This window comes from Zootermopsis nevadensis, unplaced genomic scaffold, assembly GCF_977971745.1.
Source record: "Zootermopsis nevadensis isolate Lab colony 2312 unplaced genomic scaffold, Znev_1.0 Znev_ptg000008l, whole genome shotgun sequence".
Taxonomy (NCBI): domain Eukaryota; kingdom Metazoa; phylum Arthropoda; class Insecta; order Blattodea; family Termopsidae; genus Zootermopsis; species Zootermopsis nevadensis.
This window is the reverse complement of record NW_028259140.1, coordinates 12,220,753-12,247,443: the sequence shown is the minus strand read 5'-3', so window position 1 is coordinate 12,247,443 and position 26,691 is coordinate 12,220,753. Positions and strand designations below refer to the sequence as shown.

General features: G+C 38.0%; 1 long non-coding RNA gene across 1 annotated transcript in view; it reads right to left on the bottom strand.

Annotated features, from left to right (window-relative positions):
• The window catches only part of LOC110840496 (uncharacterized), a 167,188-nt gene extending 140,555 nt beyond the window's left edge, over positions 1-26,633 (bottom strand). Inside the window, exon 1 of the long non-coding RNA XR_015534040.1 lies at positions 22,817-26,633. This is a non-coding gene — a long non-coding RNA (uncharacterized LOC110840496). The remainder of the gene's footprint in view (positions 1-22,816) is intronic.
• Positions 26,634-26,691: the final 58 nt, after the last annotated feature.

The following is a 26,691-nucleotide window of genomic DNA, read 5'->3' as shown; positions in this document are numbered from 1 at the left end:
TCTTTATTGTATTTATATCGTCCCCCAATAAATTAACATCATCAGCATATGCCAATAGCTGATGTGTCCCGTTCAATTGCAAACCCTCCTGCCTACCTTGGACCTTCCTGATGGCGTATTCTAGCGCAAAGTTAAAGAGCAAGGGAGACAAAGCATCTCCTTGTTTTAGACCGTTCTTGATGAGGAATGTCTCAGATACATATTTACCTACTCGAATTTTGCTGCAGGTTTCATTTAAGCACATTTTTATTAGACCCACTAGCTTCTTTGGTATACCAAATTCAATAAGAATATTATATAGCACTTCTCTCTTCACAGAGTCATAGGCTTTTTTGAAATCTATAAATAACTGATGTACAGTCCCACCGAACTCCCATTTTTTCTCTAGTATCTGACGAATGCAAAAGATCTGATCAATCGTTGATCTGTTTCGTCTGAACCCACACTGATGATCCCCAATAGTTTCATTCGCATATGGGGTTAATCTTGCCAAAAGAATGTTGGATAGAATTTTGTATGAGGTTGATAGCAGCGATATTCCTCGGTAATTACCACACTCAGTCTTGTCCCCCTTCTTATAAATAGGAATAATTATGGATTCCTTCCATTGATGTGGCATCTCTTCCTTATCCCAAATTAACTGAATAAGCTTATGGATCCTCATATGCAACCCTTTGCCACCTGCTTTAATTAATTCGGCCGGAATCTGATCAATTCCTGGAGATTTATAACTTTTCAACTTCCCAATGGCTAGTTCCACTTCATCTAAGCTAGGTTCTGGCACCAACAGTTCAGCTGTATGCATTTTAATCTGTCTAATATCACCAGTATTATGAACATTTAAGAGCTCGCTAAAGAAATTTTTCCACCTATTCACAATTTTTATTGGATCTGCAAGCAAATTGCCACTATCATCCTTTACCAAATTAGTCTGGGGTTGATATCCTTTCTTAAAGTTATTAATGCCTCTGTACAGGTCTCTGATGTTTTTTTCCTTATTATTTGTCTCAAGTTCAGCAATTTTGCCCTTCAGGTATTCCCTTTTCTTAGTCCTAAAGGTTCTACTAGCCTCACGTCTCACGTTACATAGATTATCCGCATTTGTTTTGTTTGGGTTCTGCAACCATTGAAATTTTGTTTGCTTCCTTCGATCTATTAATTTTGAACATTCTTCATCAAACCACGGTTTATTTTGCTTTCTCCTGTAGTATCCTAGTTTCTCTTTTGCTGAAATTTTGATGCAGTTTCTGACATTTTCCCACTCCCTGTTGATGTCCACACTTTCATTATCCTCATTTGTCTCTAAAATTTGAAACCTATTCGAAATTTCAACTTGATATTGTTCCTTTGCCTCTCCCTCACTTAATTTTTTCAAATCAAATCTTTCTGTGTCAAAATTTTGTTTAGTTCGTCTACTTACTGAAAGCCGCTCCCTCACTTTTGCTACCACCAGATAATGATCAGTGTCGCAATCTGCTCCTCTGAATGATCTCACATCAATTACATTTGTCTGCCTTCTCTTATCTACTAAAACATGATCTATTTGATTGTGTGTTCTGCCATCTGGGGAAGTCCAAGTGTATTTATGAACATCACGGTGTGGAAATTTTGTACTTTTTACAATTAAATCTTTTGACGTAGCGAAGGTCACTGCTCTGACGCCATTATCATTACTAAGTGCATGGAGACTCTCGCTGCCTATTGTGGGTTTGAAGACATCCTCCCTCCCAATTTTTGCATTGAAATCTCCTAGCAGAATTTTCATGTGATACTTGCCAAATGTATCAAATACTGATTCCAATTCTTCATAAAAGCTATCCTTGATATCATCGCTTTTGTCTTCAGTTGGGGCATGAACATTAAGGACAATGATGTCGCACCAACGTCCTTCCAAAATTACGTAAGACAACCTGTCACTAACAAATTCTACTCTCTTAACTGCTGCCCTAATTCTGCTATGAACAAAAAAACCCGTCCCTAGCTGATGATTGTCATTCCCCTTTCCATAGAAAAATGTAAAATTGTCCACTGGGATCGTGCCCTCCCCCTCCCATCGCACTTCCTGCACTGCCACTAAGTCTAACTTATAATTCCCTAATTCCCTACACACTGATTTCAGTGCCCCAGCCCTATAGAGGCTCCTAATGTTCCAGGTACCAAATCTCATGTCCTTTTTCAATTGCCGTGGTCGTGCCAAAGAGTCCGTCCTGATCCGAGGCTTGGTTGATTTTTTCGTAACACATATTTTTTTTAAAGGTGAAAGGTTGTTAGCCCTACACCCAACCCCCAACCTGGAGGACCAGGGTATCACTCTTAGTCTAGCGCATCTCCTTAGACCTGTCCGGCTTGGGTGACCCTACCATGAGCCGAAGCTCAGGCCGGCATATTATTAATTTTAATATTGGAAAGGCCTATATTTGACTTAACTTGTATGCATTTAAAAATGTATAATATCACGTGTATTAATCGTAAACAGTTTTAGAGAATTTTTATGATGTTCAGTTTGAACGTTACGTGAAAACATGGGTTGTGCAAGTAATGTACAGCATGTTTCAAAATACTATTCACCCAATAAAGTTTAATGTAAACCCTCCACAGCAAATTTAATCGAAATCAATTGAATGACATTCTCAGAATAGCAGATACTCTTCCAATTACATTTATATATTTTTTTAAGTTTCATGAACGCGTAAAAAGGATCGTTGTAGGTTTAGCTGTAAAATATTAAAGGCTTTTATTCGATTCTCAGTCTACTCAAAGGGGATGGCAGCACTGTTCTACATCAGGCACGACTGCATTTCCTTCCAGAAGAAATTAGGTAACACATTTTTGGAAGTTTACTTTCTCCTATTGTACCTTACCAATTTTTGCCTGGTGATAATCATTTTTTTTTTTGTATTTTGCTGGTGTAGATTATCTCTACATTGGATGGGTAAGCGCTGAGTCAGAAACGTCTATCTATCAGCATAAAATCAAAGGGGTGGAACTTCATTGCCCTCCATCAATCTCTGCAGAAGGTCGATGCAGTCAGAGAATAAAAAGAAAAATGTTTCCGAGGTTATAAAGAGTCGCAAAAAGTTCTGGTCTGGTTTTAATTAGAACAGAACAGAAGGAAGAAACTCTTTGCTTCTCATTCGCATCCGTCACGTACTTCCTCATTAATCAAAAATGTCTTTCAGTTTTGATACTTCATAAGTAACGGTCGATGTTTAATTTCTCATTGTCATGCAAACCGAATGAAAAATTGAAAGCAACTATAAGAAGCAGGCTTCGACCCACTTCGGAGTCTCTTACTGAAACTATTGCAGTTCGTTCTGCTTGCGTCAAGGCTCGAAGTCATTCCCGTCTAACGTGAACGAGGATTGTGCCAGATTACTTCATTATAATGACTGATATGTAAATCTTAATTGCATCGTGATTTATTTGCATGCTAAAACATCGTTGCGACGCTTATTTCGTGTTAAAAGCAGTCACATTTCCATTATAATTTATCGAGTATATTTTAGTTTCATTTACATAAGCTATAGTGTTCTGAAGTTTCTGACAAGAGACAGTCTTGTAACGAATGAGTGTAGTTTTTTTCTGATTGTGTGAAGTTTCACTAGTCTAAGAATTCTTGTTCACTCACAAATTAAATAACAGGAAAATACTCATGCAATTATATATTAGAATAAATATTACATTTTCCAAAATATATGTCGTACTGGCAAAGTTAAAGCCAATTAATCTCCGTAACGAATTACGAGTCTGAAAACAGCCACTTCCACGCATTTCCCACCTCCAAAATAATTCATTAAGACCCATCTTAATGACATTTTCTGTTATCTTTGTTGTTTTTTTTAAATAGATTCTCCCACCACAAATCTGTATGCGTTTCTTGTAATCTTGCCTTCACGTCTCGTCTCCGTAATTGTACGTGACCTGCATAAACCACGAAGTGCCTCGTAATGTCATGTCGAGAGACATCCTAATTACGCGACGTAGCGTCGTTGAACAATGAACACATATAGCCAGTCAGTTATATGTGTCGACCCACACCAGCGGGGGAACCCCCCCCCCCCCCGGATCGGGTGCTCGTCTGGGCTTCGCCATTCATTGCTTAATTGCTTGTGCAAGGCAAGGGCACGTTTGCAGAGTCCGAAAACATGTGTTGTTCAGCGGACATATTACAGTCATCAAAAACACATTTTATTTCGAAGAGCGTGCCATTCTTTGCCAATATTCTCATGCGATCGATTTCAATCAGACGCAGTCTGGTGGAAAAAGGCCTAATCGGGAAATGATTTGGATGCAGGTCGGGAGATTCATAAAGCTGTGGGAAGCGATTTTGATTGAAGACACCACATACAGCCCTTAAAGACAGCTTTTTGAAAGAACTTGGATGATAAAACGTCAGCTTGAAAATAATAATAAAAAAAGTCATAGGAAAAGTCTTCGCTTCTTACACAGTTTTGAACTACGTCCTTTATTCGAAAATGACGCTGTAATAACACATTCTAAGTTGTTTAAATTCTAAAGAAAATGCCAGATCGTGAATATTTACATTGGACTGATGCAAATGTGACGCATATGAAAACGTTACAGCGACTACTGATGATGGAACAGATACATAAAGTCAATAATATGAGAAATGAGAAACTGTTAATCAGTCAAATTTAATGACAAAGCCCCAGGATAGATTCTGCTCACATTCTCTAAGACTCCCTCACTCACTTTCAACCTTCCATTTGAAGCTGTGTGGCCTGTTATTATAAAAAAAACTCGTGTTTAAACAAACAGATGACATTCACTTGAAGAAACTACGAAAAAGAAAGGAGAAGGTTTGGAACATCCGTCATTTCAATTCGCTGCAGCAAAGGTAACAGTACAGAAGAATGAGGGGTTGAAGATGTCGTGGCCTATTTGGAAAATAAACTGGTGCATCATGAGAAGTATGAGATGGGATTTCGGGATGTGAAATATATAATTTTCTAAGAGTCAGTAGGACAAAGCAGCTACTTAAATTGCCTTCGTGGGACCTACAAAGATTTTGAGCTTAAAATTAAATTTCTTGGTATGTATGTTCACTTACAGCTCGAGAAAGGACAAGCCAATTTGTTCCAAATTTGGTATGCTCATTTATTGAAATCCGAAATAAAATTCAGAGACTCGTTGGTTCGACTCCTGATGAGGGTGGTTTTTGTAACTGGGGAACTAAACATGAAACAAGCACGGCGCCAAGAACAGAGTTGTTCGTTTCGACAATTTCCTCACTGAAAATAAGGCCCCCAACTCCGAAAAGTGCGTCGGTGAAGTTCTACTGGGCCACACAGACCAATAACTCATAAGGCAGCCATCTTCCATATGGTAAGCGTTCGGATGTCTTGATTTGGTCACAGATTACAACCCTTAATAACCTCGCCCTTAATACCTTTATCGTGATTTGGAGTGAAGTGCATTACGTTTACACCACTGACTTCTTAGTTGGATACGTACGTATATGCAATCACGGAGGTCAATAAATCAATTTACCGAATGTTACTCTTTCATATGACAATTTTTTATGTACCGGAACAAAAGCTCGTCATTCTAAGCAGTGTTTTGTCTACCCCGTGTGTGCATGGTGCATTACAAGGTCTTTACGATTCAACCTTACAGGCTAAATAAAGCGTTATGTTTTTTAACTAAGTCTCTGAACTCAATGAATCTTCCAACGCGAACCTCTTAAAATATGTGAAAATAAAGCCACGGTCACGCGAAGAGGTATTTTATGCGTTCTCACTCGTCAATCTACAGTCGCTTCCTCTAGGTATCCCACGTGTAATTTGGTTTTGTTTTAAAGCATGCGAAATTAATTTAAAATAAATTTTGAAGATGTAAACAGGATCAGTATTAAGTCATAAAGCATAATGGAGGAGGCACGATTATTTTCTGAGAAATCTGATAAAACTAATTGAATTAAATGTGACATAGAGACAGGATTGGTACCGTATAAATCTAAATTAAATTAGCTGATTGCCATATTTCATAGCAAAGCGCCGAGTAATGACGGAGCTGAAAAATGTGCAGGCGAACAAACACGTTCAGCTGATGGGCAATTGGTCAGTGTTATTATTAGAAGTACGTGGCTCCGCCATGTTGTCATTACCGATGGAAGGGAATTGAAAGGCAAGAGTTTGTGGCCGCGTCCACGTAATGATCACACAGAGTTTCAAAAGTTGTTGCAAAAGACGCGCACGAGAAGAATGGTAATCTCGTATGCCTGTTGTGTTTTAGAGGCTAAAATGGCAGAAAATACAACCGCATTTTTTCCAAAAGTGTCTCATTTGCGCATTTACACTTTACCTTTCTCAGTATGGCTTCGGAAATTACGGTTCTACGTACCTCGACGAATCTGGTGCAATCTGTGAATTTGTTATTGAACAACGAACCTGGCTTTCTGTTTTCATTTAAATCTTTCCGACACTGTGTCTTGCATTTCTTCGTATGTCTGAATCGGGCAAATACACGACAGAACTTTAATATTAGAACAGACACGGTCATTTAAACAATATCTGGTCTAAACCTTTCGTTATTAATAACACCTGTACTTCACAGAATGCTGTCGTTCAGCTGCGTATTAATAAAAGCGCTTTGAGAATTCATTTGAAACTTCTAATCGTGAATCGACATTATAAATTTACTTTAATGTTTTATTTCTTGCGGTTTTGAGTTGACAATGCTTTAGAAAAAGGGATAATCACTGTGTATAAATATTATTTGGGTGTCATATTTGATTAAAACGTATCTCGTAAGAAATTATGCAGCTGTTATGTTATAAGTTTAATTTTTCTAAAGCGAAATATAAAGTAATGTTGTCCGCCCATAATTCTATGAATAAAGGTTTAAAATTTGGTTAGTTCTACTGCACGTGAGACCATGTGCCTGCGGGCATGTGTACCTGGCAACATAGCCTAAGGCACCGGTTCGTGTGGAACTGTGAAGTCTCCCCTTTGCTTGGAAGCTGTCGAGTTCATCGGTAGTGGAGCATTAGTCGAGAGTATCCGGTTCGAATCCCAGAAGGTGCTTCCTTGTACCAAATGAATCCACCCCACATACTGACACACCAATTCTTAAGTTTCGTTTTAATATTGTGTTGTAGTCTACTCCTAGATTTCCATGCTTCGGGATTTCGAACACATATTTTGCGTGCTACACCCATCTAATCCTAATCTTATGTAGTGAAGAACGCAAGCTATGACGTTCAAACTACGCAGACTTCTTCAGCAATTACTTCCCTCATCTTAGTTTAATGTTCCTCCGAACAACCTCGCCTCGCACATCTGCAGAACTCTGTTTTGATCCCCACGTTTCTAGACAGGAGACAAGAATGCAAAAGACTGCTAACGTAATGATAATAAGCAATCATTAGAACTAGTCTGTTCATTATTTATCAGAGCATAAAATATTTAATCTTTTATTAGTTACGTAATCTCCTTCATTCTCCTATGTCAAGTTTGCAATAATTTAAGCAGCTGAAGATGATTTTCTTCTTGGTCGATGCGCCGTTTAGGCTGGTAGAATTTTATCGACGTTTCCGAGATGCTCGCTGCTTCCATCATGAGGATGGTAACAAAAACAGGAAGCACCTCTGAAACGTCAGTAAACGCCTACCAGGCTACACGGCGTTAACACCTTAGAAGACAGCCATATTCGCCGCCATTAGAACATCGAATCTAATGTTTTAAAGAGCTGCTAGCTATCGTTGTTTTGACTTTTCCCCTCTCGCTCATGACAAAACGAGACCAAGAGAGGTCAGGTCAGTACTGTCTTCAGTAAAGTCTCTTTTCCAGTTTGGTACAGCTTCTTATTTGTCCTTACGCTTTCGTCCAGTAAATTAACACGATCGTATTCTATAAAATTTTTGAAAACGTGTTTCACAGCAAATGAAGCATTGTTCACAGTCGCGTTATCACTTGAATCTTAATGAGTATAAACATAATTTGGGGTCAGATATGACGCTCTCAGGACGAGTAAAATCTGGTAGGACCGAAAAATATATTAATGATCCCAGACAGCCGATCGAAGTCCTCGTGTCACAACTCGCTCGGGGCGAATGTTCCTGACAGGACTTAATCAGAAGATGGCTGTCTTCTGGGTGGTTGTGGCATGTAGTCTGGCAGAAGTCCTTTTCAGAGCACAACCGACCCTGGCTGGTCCTCATTTCCACACTCATCATTCGTCCTCAACACATTCACCCACCGGTAATCCACCCGCCGGACTCAAGGGGCCCTCAAAAGGGCCGATTTCTCAGACGTCTCTCTCACGTTGCATCACGCCACCACGCTCCTATTGGTTCCCACGTCCTCGACTGATTCTAACGCCAGTCCCCACTGATTAGGCCAAGACCTTGACAGTTTCCGATAAATCTACCGTTTACACTCGCGCGGTTTATTCATCGCCCTGTTATGCAAATTTCCGTTTTAGTTACAAGGCTCTGTTTACCATTTTCAGCAATGTGTTTCGTAAGCAAGAATGGTGTTACCTAGCAAGGGACGATGTCTTACGCTTGCGCAGGACTCCGCCCTTAGTTAGCATTTGGTTAGTTGGTCATCGCCCTGATGATGGAGGCAGCAAGTACCTCTGAAACGTCAGTAAACGCCTACCAGACAACACGGAGCTACAGCCCATAAGACAGCCATCTTCAACTTTACATAGAGGACAGCTGCTCCAGAAACAGGCAACCAACCGCGTTAAGACGAGCCTTTCTTCAGAAGATAGTAGCCGCACGTTCAGCTTGTCAAGACTTTTTCCACCTTTCATGAAGCCCGAAGGTACATTACAGTGTTCACAGCAGTCCGCTACCGGTCAGTATTCTGAGCAAGATGAATTCAAGGAACAATCTCGATCCTCGATTCCCCAAGATCAATTTTAATATTATCCTTCCTTTTACGCCTATGTCTTACGAGTCGTCTCTTTCCTTTAGCCTTTCCAATAAGAATGTTGTACGCATTTATCACCTTCTCCACGCCCCGCCCACTTCATTCTCTTTGATTTGACCATTTTAATAATATCTTGTGATGGGTAGAAATTATGGAGCTCCTTATCATGCAGCTTCATCATCCAGCCTCCCGTCATTTCATACCTGTTGGACCCAAATATTCTCCTAACCTAACCCTGCTCTCAAAATTTATGAAAGAAGAAATTTCACTCACACCCAAAGGAATCATAAGATATTTCGGTATTTTTTAATTTTTGCGTTTACATATAACATATAGGAAACCAAAAGATTTTAGCGAGCATTTGCCGAATTTTACTCATACGATGTCATATTTTCGTAAATGTCTATGATCCTTCTACACGAAAACCTGAAGGGAAACTCGGAAAATGTGATATCCTCCTTACTCACTGGCACATCTGACTGTGCTATAAATGGTGACGATACTTTGTACTACATACAGGTCCTACGAAAGAGCGAAATTGGAATTTAAAGTCGAGCTGAAGTTCGCGTTCTTGCTACGGATTGCTATTGTTCATAGACTTTTTTCATTTGGAATTCGAGAACATTTTGTCGGGTGCCATTTACAAGCTTGTTTGAAGGTAATAGCTCTGACAATTGTTCATGAATGTTTTAGTGGGTTTCTAGACTTGGCCGTAATCACATTCTGAAGCTCTGAGTGCCATATTGCAAACAGAGCTCTGAAATATTCATATTTTGGCACATCTGCAGCACATTTATTACGTACCATAAGGCTTCGCGTTTATCGGAGCTTCGTTACGACGAATGTAACCACTGTCTTTATTAGCTTTATCACTCTTGTTAATTGTTATTTATGGATTTGTCTATGAAAACTAAAGAACACTTATGCTGCATCAGACGCCCAGAACATCATAAATATGAGGAGATATTAATCAATTGCATATTTCATCACTAAACTTCAAGCGGAGATGTTCGGGTGTCCTTTTTCTCCTAAATGTTATAAAAGCAAAATTAATTTTTGTCCATTCTAGGCGATATTATTCTGTAGATACCACCTACAAGGTCAATTAGACTGCTGTCAATTGTATGCACGTGTATTCCCTTCGAGGTCAGTCCGTCTGATGTTGCTAATGCGATCTGCAGGTACACTGGCATCTTAAGGAAACGCTGATTTATCTCCCCGACATTTCTCAGGCTTCGAATTTGCGTCTTACCTAACGCGTGACCTTTGTCCAAAATGCTTTACTTATTTTATATGAATTTTGGTCACTGCGTTAATGGTATTGCATTTTGGCTTGTCTGATTCTCATTGCGTGATTATAATTACATCTATTGTTAATGTTAAGAGCTATAATAAATTAAATTAACTGATGTTTTCAGCGTGATCAATGGCTGTTGGATGAGAGGTTAGAGGCTCTCAAGGTGGTAAATATGCCGGAGCTCTGAAACTCTGAAAATGGCGTTTGTGTATACTTTCAAGTCCATACGGCGTTTCAACACAGAAGAACAAAACCGAAGGTAGTTGGGTTTGTTTGTTTGTTTGCATGATTTCTGTATCGACCTTAAGGCAGGTGAGAATCAGTACAATAGCAATAAAAAGAAAGTTAATTGGACTCGGAGTATGTAATTAATGTGGGTCCGCGGTGGCCGCGCGGTCTGAGGCGTGCGCCTTGTGCCGATTGGTCGCTGGGACCGTGGGTTCGAATCCCACTCAAGCCATGGATGTCTGTGTTGTGCTGTCCTGTGTACAGGTCGAGGCCTTGCGACGGGCCGATCCCTCGTCCAAGGAGTCCTACCGAATGTCTATAGATCAAGCCAACGAAAATTTGGGACCCGCAGTGCTCAGGCACTTGAAGAACGGGTCGTTCCCAGTATCCCAGTATGTAATTAATATTGAAAATAATTGTGAAACACACGTGTTTGTGCTGTCTTCTTAGGGTGAATTATGTAAATTTCGTCTCGTAGCTTATTCCAAGATCAGCTAACATAGCCGTCATTTCCTGTGACAATAACTTGTTATTTTGAAGTGCAGACAGACTGCAGTCAGTCTTTTATCGAACTCAACTTCAAAGTGGTAACTACTTCTTCCCATCAGAACAATTACTTTTCATTTATACAGTAGGCATTCTTGAGCAATTTAAAAATAAATTTAAATAAATTTTATTAAATGTTCATTAATATTTGATCCCAATATGGCTATTGTCCAAAAACGTTTGAAAATAATCTTCAACATTTCTGTTATTAAGAAGTCTGTCTTTAGAAGTATTAATTTAAATACCTTATATCACGTGACAGTGTGTAATAATTTACGTGCTAACGAGTACAGCCAGTTCTCTCTTTACGAAAATCCTCACGTTCATCGGCAAGTAACATTCCTTGTTGACGAATTCTCTGTTCGCCAAAGCAGAATGTTATTCAGTGACTGAAGCGTGTCCATTTGCCTGTATTAACGGGACGTACCTGGGATTCCTTGAGTGCGCCGTTACCGACCCACTGAATTTGCAGATGTCCTCAGACTTTTACACGCACCATATGACAAGGCGACTTGGAGCTCCTGACAGACTAGCTGAGCGGTAGGAATACCTCTCAATCTCGGAGCTCATTTATGAGGTAATTAGCTGACGATAATCGGTGGTGACAAGTGAGCAGAGAGGCAAGGTAACTCAGAACCACAGGTAAGAGCAGAATACTGATTCGTTCAATGCTTGGTACAAATAAACAGCATAAGCTTACACAACGCACGTGGTTTTCTCCTGGCTGAAGGACACCAGCCTCCGAGTGTAATATTCTAGTAACACAAAATTTGACATACACTGGATTGCAGTCGGTTATTGTCTTAAGACACTACTGTTACTGTTTATCTTATAAGACGTAGTCTGTAGCGTTTAAAGGACAGTAAAAATATTAAACCAGAAGGTGTTTCACGCCCCACGTGATACAGTTTCCTAAACCTCCCCCCGTGACGCTTGTTACAAGGTCACTTTTATTGCTAGACCTCTGGCCATGTCAGCTGTGCAGACGGTTGAGCGTGGCCTTTGGCCACCGCGATCTCCAGACCTCCCCTCGCCAGACTTCTTGTGTGGGTAATTCTAAAAGAAATAGTTCATTCAAATATCCTACTAAGCTTGGAGATACTGAAACGCCATATGGAACCGGCTGTTGTTAACACTGGCTCACAGACACTTTGCAAATTCGCACGATACATAATAAAACGTGAGGATGCTCGTCTTCGAGAAGGCGGTGGACATTTTGAGCATCTGCTACTAAGCTGTTATCCGCATTCTTCCAAACAGAGACAAACCAGAAAATAACATATCTTGTTACATTGATGTCACACCACAAGCTTATAAATTCCATTAAAATTAGGGTTCTACCGTTCAATGGTAACTAAATACCTGTCCAGTTGCTAGGCGATCATAATCGTACTTTGTTGATTTACCTCCATCTTTCGATGTCTACCGATCTAAATTCCTTGCGAGCACCAATTAGGGCTATGTGGAATCAAGTAAGAACTCTTGGAATTGTTCAGAAAACGGCTAAGTAACTGAATTTTCCCAATGTTTTCACCTCGAGTTCAGACACCGAAAGATGATGTTACGGATGATGGTTTTGTTTAAGACGTAATATAATTTTCGTCCTGTTAACGCAACGCGAAATTCACGAGAGACGAAGTTATATAGCAAGTCCGAAGTTCCTATACATTAAAACTCAGTTTTCCACAATTAGAAGTTTGTGAGGAATTTCGAACCTCTCATGATAGAAAATTTACCTATTTGTTGAACGAATTAACTTTTTAAATGAAGTTGGAGTTGTCCTAGAAATCTGTGGATTTAAAGATACTCGTTTCAAGAAGGAAATATAAGTTTTGACAATGTGGTGATATGATTAACGAAGTGCTGTAAACCATGATCTTAGTTTTATCATTATTCTCTGGAATAGAATAAGACTGTAGGCTTACACATAAATACCAATTCTGTTTGAAAATTTAAGGAAGTTTTACCGAAAGGTGACGTATGTTAATTCAATTCGTCAAGTAGGCATGTAAGATCAGAAGATGACGTTAATTTTACGAAGACAAGGGCAGATCCAGTCCTCGAAATGTTATGTGATTTTGTGACATCAGATGATGGACAAGGTCCAAGAACCCAACAATACAGATTGAATTACACCACAGTCGAACTCTTCAGAGCAAATTAGTGGCATAGTGTCCAGTCGCAATTCATATTTTCAACACAGACTTCACAGATCGCAGACCATATCATCACTTATGTTTATATTTAAACCCGTCCAAAAAGAAACGTAGTGATCATCTCAAAGTAATTACGTACTTATGAAGTCAGGGACATCGAAACTTTTGTGTCCAGCATCGTGCCCGGAACAACTTTAGTTCTGAGCAAACTACCCAAATAATGAGCCCAGAGGACCTTAACCTGAAGATAAGAGCGGCCGGAATGTGACGCTAACCATACACCTGCTAAGACTCAGCAACTTTAAGCTGCCTTTCCTCTGTTTTGTTTCTCCTTCAAATTCGTGTGATGTGCTAACAAGGAATTCAATTTTCTTTGAGCCATTATGGCACTGAATGTATACAATACGCCTAACAGACAAATATGAAATATTATAACAAGAGGAAGTGGACGTATTTTCAAATTCTTCGACGACTTTCATAACTTCATTATTACTTTGCTGATTCTGTTTCTTAATACAGCACGACATATTTTCACAAACGAAGTTATATTGCGTATTAACACTGCATATGATATTGACGTCAATTCCACTGTTTTATTTGAAATAGTTTGATTAAACACTTCTTTATTTATTAGTCGTGCAATGGGTCTGTTCCTTTGAAGTTTGATACGTACAAGAATTTAAGTTTACTTGACTCTTTGATTAGTATCGGATTGTTTTGTAAATTTGTTAAACCTTCTTAACATAATACGGTGTTGGTAAAGCACACACAGTGGATGTGAATTGTGTTATTTTCTGTGATGCCGAATTCAATGAGCTGGAAACTCAGCGGAAGTGGACTTCCCAGACGTCAAAGAGTGCTTAAACAGGGTGATCAAAAAGTCACGTAATCCGTTGCTGACTCGTGTTCTATCGGTCAAAAAACAAATGTGAAATTAAGTGTGAGGCGTGTATTCACTCTGTTCCTCCTGTTTGATGCAACCCGGTGAAGAATTTCTGCGGTGACGTTTGAAATCGATTTTGTTGCAGTCGTAATGTTTGGCACTGGAGAATCGAGAAATGCATCCCTTAAACTCATTCCGGCGACTTATGTAACATCGAGATGTTAGGTCGTGTTTGACAGTGGACACTCGTTGTACTTGTGAAAAAGACATCCTTGCACTTCGACTGCTGAAAGACAACTGACGAACTGGAGCGAGCAGGTTACGCACATGACGCGACCTGCAGGGGATCTTGTTCCTGTATAGTCACAGCGATATTATGTATTCATTAACCGAGTCTAATTGTATTGAACTGCAATCATCAATAGATAGTTGTCTTTTCGATTATTCTCTACAACAAGAGATGACATACTTGCCACTTAGACTTCTTTAAACGGATGAGAGTTTTCTAATAGTCTGAGATGAATTGATTTCTAGTATTCTTCTTTTTCCTTCGCTCTACAACGCATCTGTAGGTCTTCGCCGCCTCCTTTTCGGAGGCTTCCTAGTCTTTGAAGCGTGCGTTTGTGAGTAGTGAGTGACCAGTCCATCACCTCTGCACAATTTCTAATCAATCCTAATTTTTCAATAACCGACTGCTAGAGACTTAGGTGAGAAATGGCCGCTGAATTTTGCTTACGAAACGTCTCGTTTCATGTCGTAAATCTACGACATGGGACTATCGGCTTTACTTCCGCTCCGAAAGAAGTTGTGCTACGAATTTTATAATCCTTAAAAATTCATCGACCTCGGCCGAGTTTAAATCCGCGAACCTTGGGTCCAGCGGCGAGCACGCTAACCACTACTTCACCCTCGTATTAGGCCAGAAAAATTGTAGTTCCGACATTAGCTTCCTTAGGGACTCTTGTACTGAGCCACGTTTTACCATACAACTGTTGATGCAGAACAAAATATCGCACGAACTGCGCTACAAATCTGCTCTTCTGGAAGCTGACTTGCTTAATATTTATGGACGCTTCTATTCTCGAATCATCTATTTTATGTCGTGGTTTTACCAGTTACTGACGTACAAGGATCCAGAAACAAGACTGTAGTCGAGATATTCACTAATTTTGCAAACTGATTTCTTTGAGCACTCACCCTAGCGGCATAGGGACACTTGTGAAAAATACGGGCAAGTGGAACGTTGCGAACAAGATATGCAACTAGCATATCGTAAATATATTATTTAAAAATTGCTAGTTGCTATAAACCAGAGACATTTGATGTTCTTTTTCTTGGTTTTGGCGCCGTGAATACTCGTCAGTAGATGCCAACGTTTAGTAGAAATATACTGTCTCCATCTTCAGGGCTTCCAGTGCCGAGACGTTTTATCTTAGACAAACTTTCTTGCTAGCAAATAATAAAAGATTTTGTTCCTGTATCCCCCCCCACTAAGCACATCGATTGGCAAAGAAGATAAATAATTCTTAGCAGATTTAAAAATTTTGTAAGTAATTTACTGTGATGAGTAAACAGTGGATAAATCTGTATTATTTTTCACCCAACTCCTAACCTGATTTTGTTCGAAATGAGTGAATTGGAGAAAAGAGATGTGGGTACATGAAGTAGGTTTGGCAGTACGAACGTCTTTATTTCCAGAGCTTGTCACACATAAATGTAGTCTACAGAAATGTTTCCAACTCATTTTTGAGGATGGCATGGAACTAAAATAGCAGTCTTTAAGTTGGCAACATCTCTTTCTTTTTTTTACAATATCCACTGATTATTACAATTATGTACATGTACACACACATAATGATTATTTTTTCGAGGTATCTCTACAAATCTCAACAGATGTTATGAATTTAAACCAGATAACCTGTAAATTGTAAATAGTAAATTGTAAATATATTCCGATAGAAGAAACACCTCATTCACAACAAAAGATTCCTTGAGCTAGGTTATGTTTTGAGCATTACATAATGAACCACAGCAAGTTTGTAAGTGTGTCGCACATGAGAGATCTCTATTACTCGAGTAACTTTTTGTTTTACTTATGAAATTCAGCACAAACTACTTGCTATGACTTCTCAAAGATATTTACTCACACACCAATAATTACTTATATATATTTCTTTGTTGAAAAGTTAGCCTGTGAAGGATAGTTGGTTTTTATTTTTTGTGAAACCTTATTTTATGGGGTATCGTGAGGGCAGGGTGACATGTATCTACTCACAAATATTATCACGTCAGAACTTGCAGGCGAATTTTGTATAACGTGAAAACAACACATCACCAATTTATCTAGAACTGAAGTGTGACTACTGATTCATGATTATTTAATGCATGATGATGCAGCAACATACTTTTAACCCTTTGATTCGACTGATAAACGCTAACTTGTATTTATGAATCATGTTTCATGTTCTGGTCGTTGAATGTCTTCCAACGAAATAAAATGTCCGAGACCAGTGAGACTTCAGATTCTAAAGGCGGCGAGTAAGAATATGGCTGTCCTCTGGGTTGTTACGCAGTCTGGCAGAAGTTTTCCGACGTTTCATAGAAGCTGCCTTCACAATCAGGACGATCTGAATCTTGAGGCGAGCTGCAACGCGACTGCTCAGTGGCTTGGTCGAGTTTGGAAAATATTACTTTGGAAGATCTAAATGTTGACGCGAATATAACTGCTTCGAGCAGTGTTATTTCGCCGGTGCGCAGCGACATTTTAACTCGAATGCATTTCTTTAAGTGACCAGCAGTTCACGATTTCGTGTTTTTGTAGCGAGGTTTTGTTCAGTGATCTCATAATTCGGTTTTGCTCTTACTTAGTTAAACCGTCGAAGCTTTATATTCATTCACATGCACTGCACACAGACGTTTTCCTAGACATTCCTTTTTAATTTATATATTTTATTTAGTCAATTTCTGTCATTTATTATTCACTCTCAAATATTGTTAATGTACAAAATTCTGTGTGAACCGCGATACATATTGCAAACCCGAATGAGAAAGTCTATTATCTTCTGCTTGTAACTGCAGTGTAGCCTGGTAGAAGATTCCCGACGTTTCAGAGATACTTGTTGCCTCAAGCGCCATCATTATCGCCCTGATTTTGGAGGCAAGGACTTCTGAAACGTCGGTAAACGTCTGTGAGACTACACAGCGCTGTGACACAGAAGACAGCCATTTTCGGACTCACAGCTGTGAGAACATAAAATTATACAAAAATTAATTCAACAAATAAAAATGTAACAAAATATAGGCCTAATATAAGATCAGTTTATTCACGACGACATATAAACAAACCTAGCGTTAATAAAGGATTTTGTGTTTTTGGTTTGATCGTGTGTGCCACAAGATGACACAATTCGACACACGCCACTGGCAGGCAAGCTACACAGCATATCCGCAACAAATGTTTCTGGTTAATATACTTACCAAAATATTTTAATTCCATACGTAAGGTAACAATTTACAATTTGCTTGGCGGTTGTACTTAAAGTAACTTTTAAACTTATTTTGGTCATAAAATATCCCTTTAGAAATTATATGACAACTGCGAATGAGGAATTCAGAACGTTGACTGCTGACTAAGCCAGGATACCGTCGTGGCATTTGCCTGTAGCGACTGCGGAAAACAACGAGAAATCTTTGAATAGGCGGTACTACAGTTGAGATTCTAACGAGTTACCTATCGAATAGAAATTAAGAATGCAGATCATTACATGGTAATCGATGCTAAATGAATGTCTATTTAAATTTAAAGTTTCACAATTAGATTTTTAGTAGTCATTTAAGAATCACTGCGTTGATTAATTTCAGAAAGCGATATAAAAATTCAAGCAATTCACGCTAATCATCATCAGTGGCACTACAACCCGGTGTGAGTCTTGGCCGCCTTTACGAAGGATTCTCGGTCTTGAAGTGTTCATTTGTGAGTAGTGAGTGACCAGCCCACTGACTGCACAATTTCTACTCAATCCTGATTTGACTACCAGAGCCATCTAGCAGTGAATCGGGATAGATTTTTGTGAGAAATGGCAGCTGAATTTTGCTTACGAAATATCTCGTATCATGATCGTAAGGAATTCAGGCCAATACTGCTGTAAAAATATTTTTGCCGACATTATTAGCTTGTTACACATATATACATATGCTTGAGTTCACCATTTAATTAATGATCGTGAATCAATAGCTTACAACTTCAGGAAACTGATTAATTTACAGAATATGCGCGTGATCGAGGTACAGCTAATTGCTATTATAAAATCTCAATTCCAAAGTGCCGCTAGCAGTTTCACAGAATGGAAATCTCTGACCTACAAACACAGTACACGAGTTTAAACGTTTGGGCAGGAAACAATGTAAGAGTCAGGCATCGGGAGCTTCCTCTCCGCGTAATTTGGCGCCAGCAACTGGGCACAAATACAAACACACTTTTGGAAGTAAATGTCTTGACACAACCTTTGCCTCTTTCTGGAAAATTTATACGGATCGTAGACAAAACTCTCGTCTTTGGCAGTTCATTCAAAATTTAATCCCCACAAAGCAAGTACGAACTCAGAAATATTTTTGTCGTTAAAAATAGTGTTCGTGTTTCATGAACATTTATATTGAAAGTAATACAGACTCACACTTTAACATGGGCAGTAAAATTTGTTAATATTGCCATACGCACAAATATAAAATTCCCTGTGGATAGTAACGAATTTAATTATCGTACTTGAAACTAATCACTTATCCAAATAAATCCTATAAGTAATACAATAATCACGTAACTTCTTCTGTTTCAGAAATATATTTGTATTTATGACCATATTCATCTTTCATCAAAAATTTAAATGGCTTTTTAAATGCTGGCCAATTTTACCTCGAAGTGGATAGTTAATAGCTGTACTGAAAAATGGGAAACTGTTTCATTATGGAAAAACTATTTAATTTACGAACAAATATTCTCCATACAATTTAACCAGCGCTGCCAACAGCAATTTACGCGGTGCAGTCAGATTTTTAAAATGTCTACCAAGAGTTCAGAAATTTCATTCAGAACACTTTTAAACCGAAACTTATCAGGGCGTCACAGAAGCTTCATTACCTAACACACTCCAAGAAGGAGCGTTTATAATTACATAATGCATCATCAAAAGCAGACAACGCGTGCGTAAACTTGTGTACAGACACTTCGCACACCAAAATTTCATTATCTGCTCTACAGTTTGAGATCTCAAATTTAAATCTTACCACGTGCCAAGTGCGGTGTCTATGAACACAAGTTCAGTACGTATAATCTAATCACGCATTTGCATGTTCAGTGCTGTACAGGACAAGTCAAATTTCTTATGTCTACGTACATGACTTACTTCTACTTACCTAGACACGCAACACCAAACTTTATAACAAAACTCTGAACACAATGGCTTCAGTTACTAGGTAATCGAATTGATTGAAACTTCACAGAACTTACAGAAATGTTCATAACAAACGTCCTTATTGAGAACCAAACATTTCCTCAGTTAAATCAACAAATTAGAGTCTTTCAAGGAATCCGAAGGTTCAAAAGTGCTTGCCTGCTTGTCAAATGAAACCAATCCGCGTCCACATCTTTAACACATCTCAGTGTTCTTCATTCCAGCTACGCTTAGTCTCCCAAGTGGCCTCTCCCTTGCATTTATCATCTCTTTATCACACTTCGTCCACTTAATTCCTCTCGAGTTCCTTACACCAAAATTGTTAAGATAAATTATGAGGCCTATTATTATGCAACTTTCAGTACAATATTTTCGTAAGATTTGAGGTTTTCACAGCCGTGAGTATGAAAATTTCTGTCTTCTGGGCTGTTGCGCTGTGTAGTCTGGTCGATGTTAACCAACGTTTCAGAGGTCATACTGCCTCCATCATCAGGGCGATGAACATCTACCAGACTACACAGCGCAACATCCCAGAAGACAGAAATCATCAGTACTTTCCTATTTCTTCATTCCTTATAGGCCCAGATATATTCCTCAGTATCCTGTTCTCAAATAAAGCCAATATAAATTTGTTTCTGAGAGCGAGAGACAGAATTTCACATCGATACGAAGCTTGAGGGACAATTAAAGTTTTATGCACTTTATTTGCAGAAAATGAGAAGCCGAAACTTTCTAAAATAGTAGCAAGAATTCCCGGAATTTGATGTTCTACCAATTGTTTCAGAAGGTAAATTTGATTTATCACTGTCATTCCCAAGTCTTTTAACTTTGCCACATTTTTAAAGAGTTATTTTACCAATTTTATTTAACAATTGTGTCCACTTATCGTAAACCCAAACTGATGGCTTAAATTTTCAGGCTAATTTCTAAAACTTAACTAGTATTATTCGGCCAATCGTACTGTGTAATACCTTACAGGGGTGTCAATGATTTAATTTGTTTTAAATTAGTAAGTTGTAAGTGCTGGAATACCTTCAACGGATTACATAAGTGTAAATGACAACATTGAATTTTAGTTACTCGGCATTAATGACACTGCTTCATATTTTTAAATTTATAAACGCTGTGTTACATTTCTGTCGAAAATGGTCGCTACTTACGACACAAAAAGCCTTAAAATATTGATTTAAATTGAGTGAATTTGACTGTAAGGATGGGCCACGTTCTATTGTTCGACTTTCACTGTATTTGTAAACGCGTTTTTCTGCACGCGAAATTTTCATTTATGATATGAAGCCTCGCCGAATACTTAATGCAGAAATCTTGACTCACGAAGACGCAGAAACTTTATGCACTAAAGTGGGCTGGTCTCCGTCTCCCGTATCTTTGAATGAATATTAACGCTGCGCAGCTAAGACTACGCAGCAAATAAACGTTGCTTGTAGCCTGAGTTTGTTACTGCCTGAAATACGGTCAAAATTTATAGCTGCAGAAAATGTAAATTTTCCGTAGCAGCCGATGGAAACGAGAGTAACATATTGAAATTACGTTGACGATAACTTTAAGAGCAGAAAGAAGGGAGATAAATGCTAAAATTGTTTCGTTTGCTTTATCTTAATGTCCCTTGTAACGGTGCGTCCTCAGTTTGTGAACAGAAAAGGCCTGAAGGTGTGAAGGGTACTTGAAAATTATCGAAAAAATCAGCAAAGGACATGAAGTTAGGTTAGTTTATATAGAAAATGTATCAAGACAAACAGGAAAATGTTGCAATCTGTTGGGAGTACGAGGTGGCACTGAACCAAAACACGATTATAACATAATCTTATATGGAAATGTCGACTGCTATTTATCATATAGGGACACGGTTTATCGTACATAAGGGCATCATGTAGATGGAGTCTGTCAGTGATAAAATGCCGCACATGACACCAGAGGTCGTTGGTTTGATGTTACTGCATTGAGTGCGCATGCATCAACTGAGAAAAAGTGATAGTGGAACCAAGGTTCCGGAGAATTGGACGTAAATACGTCTTTACGGAAAGGAAGTTTATATATTGGCTTTATTCTAAATATTTCCTTTATACAAGCTTTACAATTGAGTAAAGTTTGATTAAGACTTTGCTTATTTAACTTGAATTAGTTACGCTTAAGATGGGTGTGTGGTAGCTGAATGTAATGTAAAGTAATGTAAGGTAAGGTAATATAATTTAATTAAATGTTTTATAGGTAACAACAATTCTGAGTAAACAGATGACGTTTCCTAGGTAACATAACAATGCAGTTACACTTTTTCGTTTCACTTTTTGCCGAATAACACTGACCCTAAAATATAGACGTATTTACCTCAAATAATGTGATTATATAAAAAGCTGTGTTTGTGAGGAAACAGAGAATGTTTCAACAATTCCTCCAAATACAGATGGGAACATTCTTACGAGATTCCAGTGCAAAAATAACAACGGAAGTACGAATACTGAGAATTAACGTTTCAATGAAAGTAGTTACATTAATAAAGTCAGAGAACTATATTTTTCCACGCTAAAACCCTGCCACGGGTACAATGCACCCGCGTAGCAAAATTCTTAAATGCAGTTCAATGTTGTTGATGGAGATAATAGACCATCACACTCATCACGTCTTGATGGACAAAGGTCGAAAACAAAGAACATTTCATGTGCTATCTTTAAAGGGGCTGACTGCAATACTGGTCACATTTGGTACCTGAGAAAAAGTATGGAGAAAGCTACCAGCAAGTTAACGAGCAGTACAGAAGTCTAATATTATTAAGATATTTGATGCGAAGAGACTAAACGATAAATAGGTTAAGAGGACATTCATATTAGAATCTAAATCGGGTTTGAAAACGTTAATAATTTTGAATAACATTGTGGTGATGTATAGGACGAGAAAATGCTAGGGAATGTCAATATCTCAGCTAAAGACATTACAGGCCGTCATTATGATCTCAAGCAGAAGACGAATGCTGAAAATTATTAGATACGTGAAACAGGCTAAATTGTGGTAGCTCCAGAATACCAGTCAGATAAATGGTAGTAACACACACAACGCAAAACGTGAATCAGTCTTCACGTGTAGTAGAACGTAACCATAACAAAAATTTCTGTCCACGTTTGTCACTAAGTAGCATTTATTTACAGCGTATGATGCCAGGCGTGTTTCAACCCCATGAGTTATCCTCAGTTGTTCTAGGTTTGGTTCAACGTTACGTGTTAAAATGTATCGTCGTAAAAATTGTTAAAATGTCACAATTAAGTAATGTTACACGTTAAAATCACAGTTAATTACTTGGTAAATATAAGCAAAAATATACTGTTTATGTTTTAGGATTTACATTTTACCTCGCTTTTAACTGAGTTGAAATTCTGTCCCATCTTCCAGTGATTTTGAGGTGTAGATGATCTGTCCATTTTGTAGGTTATGCGGAAATGGGCGTCCTCCGCGTCGCTTGGCACTTACGAATGGTTCGGTCCGTAGTAAACTGGGAGAGCTCTTGTCGCTAGGTGGTGTTTTGTCGAAGCTGTTACATAAGAGGGCGCTCACTACAGTCGGCACTTTTTTTTTCTTTGCCGAGTCTCAGTCTTACCAACCCACTAATACATTACGGCACATGGTTAAATCCGTATTGGTGATTAAATCTAAGAGCACATTGGTGTCTGGGACATATTATTTATTTAATGATTTCTGCTTGATTTAAAAATGTAAAATATTTACATTGCATCTAGATGCCAAACTTTTGTGATGTTTTTGTTATATTATTAAACATAATTACAAGGGAGATAACACATATGAGCAGTGAAAGTAAATTTACAATTTATTACAATGGTTGACGTTAGTATTCATTAAATTATGAACACTCTCGTATTTTAGATTATATTTAATTGTGATTTTAATATGTAACGAGAAATAATTGTGGCGTTTTACAATTTCTTGGACGATACATTTGGACGTTTGCCTGAAAGAAACAGAGAGCCAATCCGGACAAATGCATGGAACTGAAACTCGTCTGGCATAATACGTCTTAAATAAATGCTGGTGATAAAAGTTGCTAGAAAGTTATGTTATTATTGAAACAAACAGTAAGAACAAAAATATGATGCGAATTTATTAAGGCATAAATATATTTAAGATGGTGATCTGCTTGTAGATTTTCCCATTAATTTCTATAAGAGAAAGAATTATTTCCATCAGATTCTTTTTCCGTTCCTTCATGTCGTAACGATATTAGGCTGGTTGAAATACAAACAACGTATCAATTACTTCCTGAGTCTTGTTGCTTTGAGGCTGAGACTTATTGCAAATTTGGAAAGATATAATGTATCAGGTATCGATCAAATACTGGCATAATTCATCCAAACAGGAAGTAACATATAACGTTCTTGTGTATATATACACATGTGCATACGTACACAAACAAATGTATTAAGTCTATGTTTGTAACATAAATAATTTCTAAAGCACCTGTAGAAATATATTATTTTACGTATTTATAAGAAGTATTTAATATATTCGCAGCTGTCGTTAACATCTGTAGCCGTCACTTCCATTCGCAATCTGAGGACGCCTTACGCCGTTGTGAAAAGGGACTGAGGTGGTGTTTGCTAATATGTGACACTCAGTTCAAATCTTCTTCTTAAATGGGCTGTTACTGAACGTGTTTCACTGCCATAAATCTCTGCATTGCTCCATGTACAACCATATACAAGTAGAACAAAATCTTTCCTTGCTTATGGTTACATTTTGTACATTAAATGTCAGTTTCGTAGACTTTCTAATGGAAAAATGAGGATGAAGATTTTGTGACCGTGGACCCGCGGACCATTTCAGTCCTTCCTGGTCGTCACATTCTTCTAACAGCCATTATTCTCCTTCGTTCGGAAATTTCTCTCAGGCCTACATAAAATTTTTGCATCCTCGTTGAATAACCTTTTTCGAACGCCAACTGACATTGCTAAGGATGAAACAAAATAATTTGAGTGATTGTCTGGTCGATAAACCAAATGCCACGCTCTCAAACTTGTATTTCTCACAAATCAAGCTTCATTTTGACTACACACACGGTTTCAATCGATTCGACCTTGTAACAATATTACTACATGTAAGAATATTATTACTTTCACAGTCTGGAAATCTCATATAGAAACACTACATTTTGGTACACGCCATATTCTTGCGTGTGGACACAGCTCAAGTCTTATATTTATATTTATAAAACTAAATTATTTTTATTACATTCATACAAACTTCAAATGTAACATATCATCATCATCATCACCTTTTATAACTTCTAAAACGATTTCCTTAAATGTACATTCATCACTAAACAACATTAGTCAAACATTATACAATGCATGTTGCAACTGTACATAACACGTAATATGTTCTCGTCTGGACTATGACAGCGAAGAGTAACTATGCTATGCTATATCAATCACCATTTATAAGTGTGGTCACACTTTCAAATTGCCTACAGATTGAGGCTTAGGCCAACTGCATTGTTTGCTTTTCAGCACCAAAAACGATACATGATACATCGTTAAATACGTAATATGTCTCTAAAGTGACGTTAAACTATGCACTAAGATTACCTAAAAGCCATGGATTCTTACTCATTAAAGCTTCACATTACCATATAGCATCATTATCTGATGAACAATTAATCGGGAAAATTAATTTAAATCTACTTCTCGGAAAAGAAACGTCTTATCACATAGTTTACAGTTGTGACAGATATCGGCTTGTCTGCTTCTTAATGCAGTGGACAGGAAAGTGTTTTGAAGCAACAAGTGACCGGGCGTAAAATATTTCCAACATCTGCTATTACACGCTATACAGTCCCACTGTTCCGAAACTAGACTGAGGATTTATCTCCAAGTGTTACGTTAGAATTAATGAATACATAACAGTATTCTATCCACTTCAAAGTATGCCTTTCCATAAAATCCAAATGCGTTTCCTTCTGAAAAAAACGCAAAGACGAAATTACTAAGTTACGTACAATGTAAATAACATTGTCACGTGTCACCAGAATGTTCTCTGTCGAAAGGCTACAGAGGACATAGAAATTCCCCTCTTACCAATTAATATCGTTGCTACTTCATGTGGAAGATTGTATTTGTGTGTCTTACTTTCAAGGTTGGTAGTGGTGTGAGGAAAACTTATGAAATTCTTACGAAGTATAAACAGATCTGGATACAAGAGAATTTATAACTACTTTTATATTTTACCTGCATGGAATTTCTGGGACATTTGGATACCCAATTTACGTACTATATTGATTCTAATGTAGCAGTCAGAATATATGTGGGGAATCCGCTTTACAAGCACTGGGTACGGTTTTCATACTTTCATATAAGTTGGTAGTATTTATATCACCTTTAATTATGAAAGCTATATTTTCCATATTTTCATGTCGATGCTATTAAACACACTTCATATTTTTTATATTCGACACGTGAATTCAGCCCTGATCTTCTGAAATGATCGCGTTTTTAATTTATATATTATATTAAAATTCTGTGTGTGGAAAATGTACAATACCATACCATATATTTCAAAGAAAAATGTAGATTCATAAACAACCTTGTTGCCATTTTATTACATATTTAGTATTTATTTTCATTTACAAATACTACTGAACAAGAAAAGGGTTATGGTTTAAAACAGTTTTTACTTATATCCTGCTCAAACGCATTCTAGCGTTACAAAATGGAGTACCGAACAAAGTAAGTCTAGGACGCGTAGATGTGTACAAGAAAACAGATCTCCAAATTCTCTAAAACATTCACAAAACGGGACAAACACAGTTAATTAAAGTCTTAATATTCTGAATCTTAAAAAACTCCTGACTCCGGACAATACGCTGTTACCAACATGACTACAAGAGTAACATGAAACAGCAAACAAACTTACACAGATGAAAAATAGTTCAGTTTTTGTGCGTATTTATTTGGACTCTTTTCGAGTTGATGTGAGAAATAATACATAAATCCTCAGTCTGTTCATGACGTGCCAGCGCACCGAGGTCTCAACATAGAAACAACATGACACATATAATGAACATGTGGTATGAAGACACGACCTTCACAATGGAATTTGATACACATTTTTAACTTCTTCAGGAGTAGATGTCTTTAAGGTGCAAGAATCGAAAGTCTAGGAAACAGTGGACCGTAACTGCATGGGGCTGACGCCCGTGTCATTCGACTTGCGCACT